The following is an 8,059-nucleotide window of genomic DNA, read 5'->3' as shown; positions in this document are numbered from 1 at the left end:
GAGGGTCGAATGAGGGGAGTTGAGTAGTTGAATATCAGAGGTCTTATTTGTGACAAATTCACACGTGCAGCTAATGTGGCAAATGTTCACTGCATGTGTCTGAATGATCATCACTCCTCTTTTTTTAAAAAAAAAAAACAAGAGGGGTGCACCAAGCCCATGTAGTACTCAATCCAAACTGATGGCTGGGCTCATGGACAGGCGTGTAATTGATTTTCTTTCGGTTAATGTCATGGTCCCAAGAATGACTCGACATATGACTTATTTGGACAAGGTTGTGGGCCCTTAGATGTTGGAAAAGTAGAGCCCATTCAGATTAATAAATGGGGCTTGTAAGCCCAAGCCCACTTAACAACGGCGAGCCCAGCCCATTGAAATCCTTAGCCTCACTCTCTCAACTTCTTCCTGTTGCAGTTGAGTCGACTCGGAACCATTCAATATCCGAGACCAGACCCGGTTTACTTCCAACGTTCTTGCGCAAACTGCTACTCTTGTTTGATTTATGAGCTCAACTGTAATTACAATGTAAATGAGTAATAATTATTTACCTAGGTAATTACCATATCTTTTTCCATCATGATGACAAGTTACTGTTTTTACACAAATTGAAAAATTTACAAAATCAATGTGGGGCCAATCATGATGTATATGACTTATCAACACTGCTCATTTGTCATGCCAGTTAAATTCAGGGCATCAGCAAAAAATCATGAGGCACATCCAAAGCTCAAATAGACTACACTGCAGTGGGAATCAAATGCCTACAATAAAAAACTTTCTAGGGCCCTTAACAATTTAGAATCAAGATGAAATTTGTGTTTTTCCCTTATTCATGTCTTTGTGACCCTATGAACGGTCTAGATGATGAAAAAACCTCAATGTGGGCCCGGTAAAGGAAACAACTTTCAACCGTGGACGAATCACGGTTTCCTTTCATGTGGGCCATTTAAATGTTGGATCTGCCTCAATTTTCGGTTCATACTTCAAATTATTCTAAGAAAATCGATGGATGGTTCGGATATATCATATTCATTATGGTGGGGTCCACATATTTAAGCCAACACTTTTGTATCGATTTTGGAGGCAGAATTAGTCTCCCATTTTCAAACAACGTGAAAAAATAATACTTATTTACCCGGCATTACCAGTATCATGGAAAATCAAATAGGCCGCGGAGCAGAGAAGAAATGCTGAAGAAATGCTTGGTGTGCGTTATAGGACCTGGTGCGCCAACGAGCTCCCATCTTCGACTCCCCTCATCTCTTCCTTCCAAATCTAAACCTTTCGTCTTTCCATGCGCTCTTTCTCCTCCTCATTTTCTCCTTCTTTTAGGGCTTTCAGCGCTCTCGCTCTCTCCTTCTGCCGCAACCACCACAGAACCACGCCCCCTTCTCATCCTCTCCTTCTCTCCCTCTTCTCTTCCGACCAAGACTCTAAGAAGACGGACCGTTTCCATCTCTTCTCTACGTCAAAACCCCGCCCTGTTGTTGCTGCTGCTTTCGTCGAACACCTGGAATCCAAGGACGGAGACGAGCTCGGACTCCCTGACCCTTCTTCATCCCTCGCCACTGCCGCTACGGATTTTAGGTCGCTTCCGTCGCCTTCCTTCGAGGTGAGGGAGCTTGAAGATATTCCCGAACAGTGGAAGAGGTCAAGGTACGCTTGGTTGTGCAAGGAGCTTCCCTCCCATAAGCCTGCCACTCTCATCAGGATCCTCAATGGTCAGCGCAAGTGGATGACACAGGAGGGCGCCACGTATGTCTCTGTTCATTGTATGCACATTCGGGAAAACGAGGCCGGTTTCAGGGTCATTAGATGGAACTTCGCATCCCCTTTGTCTTGCACTCTATCTGTTTGTTGCTGCATGTTATTGACTGTTTCACTTGGAACTACGGCTTTGTGAGAGAGTGATGATGAAACAAATCAATCTGCATACTAATTAGTCAAACTGGGATTTCGTCTTTTAATTTTCTCTGCAAATTCAGATTGAATTGTCTGCGACATTGTCGTCTAAAAAGTTCTGAAACTCATATCTTATCCCCAAATCGCCTGCCACCCTATGGGTCAGTGGTAGACTAACTAGAGTTTCAACATGAGGTCATGTGTTCTAGCACCCATTGTGGTGTGAGTGCGCGGGCGTGCGTGGGGTGTGTGAGTGCATGTGCAAAAATAAAAAATAAAAAAATCCCCAAATCATAGAGAGAGTGGTTGATTTTTTTTATTTTTTATTTCTTGTTTATGATGATGTAAACTCCATGGAATAAGAAAAAATGTCAGAGTTTTGTTGACGATGGAAAAGGCTAACCCAAGACTGATAAAACGTATCAAGCTAGGCCCTTAAACCACTAGGGATTGTAAACAATCACGATACCAAAAATTAAGAACCTAACCAATTCCACCAAAAGTTCGAGGACAGATGGAACGTGTCAAGCTAGACTCTTAAACCATCGAGGATAATAACATACCACCGTGATAAGCAGTTGGCATCCATGACGGCCCCACTCTGTGGCTACACTCGCTCTGGCCTATGTCTAGTTAACCGTTTCCACCTCGTGGCATCTCTTTGGTCTAGATTCCCCTTTCCACAGCTCACCCATCTGGGACTCATATACGAGACATGGAGTTGGCTCTGATGCGAAATGCTAAGAATCCAACCCATATGCCAAAAGCCCCAAGATAGATAGAACACATCAAGCCAGGCCCTTATACCATTGAGGATCGTAACATACCATCATGATAAGTAGACGATATCCACAGCAGCCCACTTTGTGGCAGCACTCGACATTTGTCTAGGTAGCCCTGCCCCACCTTGTGGGGACTTCCACTTTGGGCTAAGTTTTCCTTTCTATAGGTCGTCGCCTCTGGTACTTGAATACGAGACATGGTGTTTGGCTCTGATATCAAATGTTAAGAACCTAACCAGTATGCCAAAGGCCCTCGGACTAATGGAACACATTAAGCTAGGTCCTCAAGTACATTAAACAGTGTCCAGGGACTCTCCTACTGTAACAAACTATGAGAGATTCATTGAAGAGATTGAGTCCCTCTTTAGCTGCCTTTCACATACTTAATTCTTGTCAACTATTTTAACTCAGTGATAAAAATACCAATTAAATATGGAAATAAAGTAAAGAGTCCAATTTCTATCAGCTACTACATACATCGACTTTGGAACATACACAACTGTTTAGGCATTTTCAGTTTGTACAGCTGTGCAAAGTCCTTCACTAATTATGGTTTGTGGGTAACCCAAAAAAGGCTATATGGCTGGACTTGTGGCCAGAATTCAGTTGGTGGGCCCCATAGTCCAACCAATTGGTGATCTGGACCATTCGATTGGTTATTATTTTTTGAAAGATTACCATTCGATTTGTTATTGTGGCTCACACAGTTCAATCAGATCACCAATCTTGGTCGAACAGTGATATGGACCATTGATAAGGCATTGATCGTCCATTAGATCAATATTGACTCCTGATATGATCTAGATATTCAATCTGGATGGTAGGATGGTCCAAATCTTCAATTGGGACAGATGTATTGTTCAGATATTCGATCTGGACGGTTTGATTTGCTAGATCTTTTATGAGAACCCTGGGATAGGCTTGCTATATGATCCAATGGTTTTATCTTTGATCCACCAGCAATGGGACCACTTTGTGGTCACTCATTGGGTGATTGTACTGTTCTGCACCATAAGTGTTCATTGACCTTCAAACATCATAAAAAATTAGTGACTATTTTACTTTCAACTGCAGGGAACTTGGTTGATTATGACCAATGGTTGGTAGCAATGTCTGAATTTATGTTGTTCTTTTTTTATTGGTCATTGAATTCCTTGATTTTGTTGACTGAGGTAGATTTGCTCAGCGAAATTGGCACTATTTAATTTCAGGTGTATAAATGGATGATTCAGCAGCATTGGTTCCAATTTGATCATGCTCTTGCTACCAGGCTAGCTGATTACCTTGGCAAGGATCAGAAAGTCTCCAAGTGCCGAGAGATATTTGATCAGATAATTAACCAGGGTCATGTGCCAAGCGAATCTACATTTCATATCCTGACTGTTGCATATCTCAGTGCCCCCATTCAAGGTTACTTGGAGGAAGCATGTGGTATTTACAATCGTATGATTCAGTTAGGCGACTACAGGCCTCGGCTTAGCTTACACAATTCTCTTTTCAGAGCTCTTGTCAGTAAACCAGGAGGTTCATCGAAATATTATTTGAAGCAGGCGGAATTCATTTTCCATAATCTGGTGACGTCCGAACTTGAAATACACAAGGAAATTTATGCTGGCCTTATTTGGCTTCATAGCTATCAAGATGTCATAGATATGGTAAGGATTGCAGCTTTGAGAGAAGAGATGCACTGTAAAGGAATTGAAGAGAGCAGGGATGTGCTTGTCTCTGTGATGAGAGCTTGTGCCAAGGAGGGGAATGTGGAGGAAGCAGAAAGAACCTGGGCTAAAATGCTAGGGTCTGGCTGTGGTCTGCCTTCTCAAGCTTTTGTTTATCGAATGGAAGTTTATGCGAAAGTTGGAGAACCCATGAAGTCATTGGGGATATTCAGGGAGATGCAGGATCTTGTTGCATCCACTAGTGTTGTGGCTTATCATAAAATCATTGAGGTAATGTCAAAAGCCCAAGAGACAGAAATTGTTGAAACTCTTATGAGTGAATTTCTTGACAGTGGGTTGAAGCCTCTTATGCCTTCCTATATTGATATGATGATTATGTACTTTAATTTGAGCTTGCATGATAAGCTGGAATCTTCATTCTCTCAGTGCCTCTTGAAATGCCGTCCCAACCGAACTGTTTACACTATTTACTTGGATTCTCTGGTAAGCACTGGCGGTCTTGAGAAGGCTGAGGAGATCTTCAATGAAATGCACATGAATGCACCAGTTGGTGTTAACACCCGATCGTGCAACATTATTTTAGGAGGATATCTTGCTTCTGGGCAGTTTGTGAAGGCTGAAAAGCTTTACGACATGATGTGCCAGAAGAAATATGACATCGATCCTCCACTAATGGAAAAAATCAAGTATGTTCTAAGCCTGAACAGAAAGGTAGTTAAAAAGCCGATTAGCCTGAAACTTGATAAAGGACAACGTGAGATTTTGATTGGTTTGCTGTTAGGTGGCGTACAAATATATTCAGATGAAGATCGGAGGAATCACGCAATCCATTTTGAATTCAACGACCGTTCTGATGTCCATAATCTTTTGAGGATACATATACATGAATGCTACTATGAGTGGTTGAATTCTGCTAGCAGGCTAAGCAATGGAAATGATGATATACCATTTCGATTTTCTACCACTGAACACTCTTATTTTGGATTTTATGCTGATCAATTCTTGCCAAAAGGCCGACCCATGGTTCCAAAGCTCATCCATCGGTGGTTGTCAGCACGTGTCTTAGCATACTGGTACATGTATGGTGGCCACAGGAGCTCCTCGGGGGATATTTTGCTCAAGGTGAGGCATGCAAACCATGAAGATGTTGAGAGGATTGTCAAGACACTGAAAGAAAAATCTTTAGGTTGCAGGGTTAGAAAAAGGGGAGTGTGTTTTGGATTGGTTTCCAAGGAAGCAATGCTGTGTGGTTCTGGAAACTGACAGAGCCTTACATTTTGGATGATTTGAAAGACCTTCTAAGTGTGGATGGTCAAACATTGATAAATGGAGCAGCAGAAGATCAATATGTTGGCTTTGACACTGAGTCCGATTCTGACAAGCAGCCTTCAGGTTACAGTGGTGATGAGAATTTCTTTGATTGCTTTCAACATGACAGTGCAAAGGACACCCTGGCTTGATGGCACAAGGGTACACTTTACCATGGGTGCTTCTTGTTTTTGACCCATCTCAAAGGTCTTAAGGTTGGTATGACAGTTTTGAATATAGTAACAGAGTGCCACTGGTTTACAAATGCTTCTACATCTGGATAGACTTTTCATTGTCATGGGTTTCAAGCTGTATTTCAAATTGTTTATCCTAGGATTTGCAATTTGAGGCGATTCATGAAGAATCTTTGTATTTCTATCATGTTATATTTACTAGTTAGAAAATCAAAAACCTGTTAGAATGACAGTTTTGAATATAGTAACAGAGTTTCACTGGTTTGCAAGATGCTTCTATATCTGGATAGACTTTTCATTGTCATGGGTTTTGAGCTGTATTTCAAGTTGTTTTTCCTAGGACTAGCAATTTGAAGCAATTCATGAAGAATCTTTGTATTTTTATCATGTTATATTTACTAGCTAGAAAATCGGAAACTAGTTATTTCCCTCATCGTAGCTGTTTGAAGCAGCTGATTTTGTACAAAATCAGAGTTCCAACTGGCTAATCAGAGCTTGGCATTGATTTGTGTGAGTTCTGAGTTTATCAATGTTTTTGGACATTTGAGTATGATTGATCTTCTGATCGGCTTACTTTATTTAGTACAACCCAATTACACTTCCCATGGACTAAGGGAAGAGAAGATGGTGATGCCAAGACTTAAAATTATAGGCTCCTTTTCTCATTCTCAAATGATCAATCTTTCACTTTTTGGTTGTCTAAAGTCCACATCCATCACTCTGTTATGCTTATGACTGAGTATGCATGGCAATGCATTAGAAGAGGTTCATGTTTTGGGATCTGTACACTGGAAACATGTTGTAGGCTCAAAGGTGGTCTGCCAAACATTTCCCAACATTGTCAGTATTTAAAGGAAAACCCTTGAGAAGGATTTTCCAACACGTCCGTATTGAAAGGACACCCCTAGGGTTCAAGCCCGTGCTTCAGTGGTGGACAGTACGTTTCCACATTGAGAGGTCTTGGGTTTGAGCCCATGCTTACCTATCAAAAAATGAAAAGAAAAGAAAAGAAAAGTAAGGACAGCCCCCATGGATCTGTTTAGCAATTATCTACTTTGGGAAGATCTGCAAATCCATTGGATCTTATTGAGCATTCAAGGTTCTTCTCTTTGCAGATTGCCACTCTCTTGTAGGGAAGGCTTTCAAAATCATTGAATCTTCTTGAGCATTCAAAGTTCTTCTCTTTGCAAATGGCTACTCTGGCAACTTATTTTGGACTTGTAGAACAGAAACATGTGCATGGCAGACATGCATGATCCAGACTGTTCTTCTATTGGGCCTTACAGATGGTAGTACTCGTACCCCAAGAATCACCTTGGTCATATGGGGACGCTCATTGACTGCGGACTAACGGTTGCACTTTTTTTTTTCCCCCTTCTTGCAGTCCATTTGTAATCCTGATGCCCAAGAATTTTTCTATCAATGAAAATTTTGATGACCAATCCATAGTAGGTCCAAGCCGATGAACAGTGGAGTATTGCATCAATGTGCAAGGATGAAATCAGAGTGCTGATCCTAGAAGGAAAAGAAAGGGGAAAAAAAAAGAGGAAAGAAAGAAAGAAAGCAAGAATCACAAAGAGCCACAGCACCAGATCCTTTGCCTTATGTAGCAAGATTGAAAAACCATGTGATTCCCAGATTACTAAGCACAATTGAAACTCCATCCACTTAGCATAGGGCTGTCAATGACTCGGATTTGGTTCATGTACCAGTTAACTGTATCAGGACTGACTAGGCTAACCGAATCCATTTCGGATGCCATTGGGTTGGGAAACAGATGCCATTAGCAAGGCACCAATATAAATCCAACTGGATTCAGGTAACTGAATGGATGCTTGATGGTTGTAAGTCTGATAAAAGCCTTGATTTGAATTTTTTTATTTTTATTTTTAAAGACATCTGATCTAGCATTCAGGTTTGTAGCATTTTCTCGTGGCTTTCGATTCACATTCCATCTGAATTTTCCTCTATTTTGTCTGTTAATCAGAAATGTACGAGTTCTGCAGTCATCTCTTGAGAGCAATCTTTGTTTTTCTGTAGTGCTGATTATTTTCTTTTTCAGCATTCTAGAAAGGAATTTCATCCCATTTTGATCGCTTGAATCAAGGAATTCCAGTGATTGCTTTCTTGCTCTTAAATTCAGATTTTGAAGCTTTCAGGCAAAGGTTGTGTTTCTTCATCAACAAAACAGATAATC

At 41.1% G+C, this 8,059-nt stretch overlaps 1 pseudogene; it reads left to right on the top strand.

Moving 5' to 3' along the window:
• Positions 1-1,148: 1,148 nt before the first annotated feature.
• On the top strand, positions 1,149-6,166 carry LOC131248064 (pentatricopeptide repeat-containing protein OTP51, chloroplastic-like; annotated as a pseudogene).
• Positions 6,167-8,059: the final 1,893 nt, after the last annotated feature.

This window comes from Magnolia sinica, chromosome 6 (assembly GCF_029962835.1).
Source record: "Magnolia sinica isolate HGM2019 chromosome 6, MsV1, whole genome shotgun sequence".
NCBI classification, from domain to species: Eukaryota; Viridiplantae; Streptophyta; class Magnoliopsida; order Magnoliales; family Magnoliaceae; genus Magnolia; species Magnolia sinica.
Note: the sequence above shows the minus strand (reverse complement) of the source record. Positions and strands in the feature narration are given on the sequence as shown.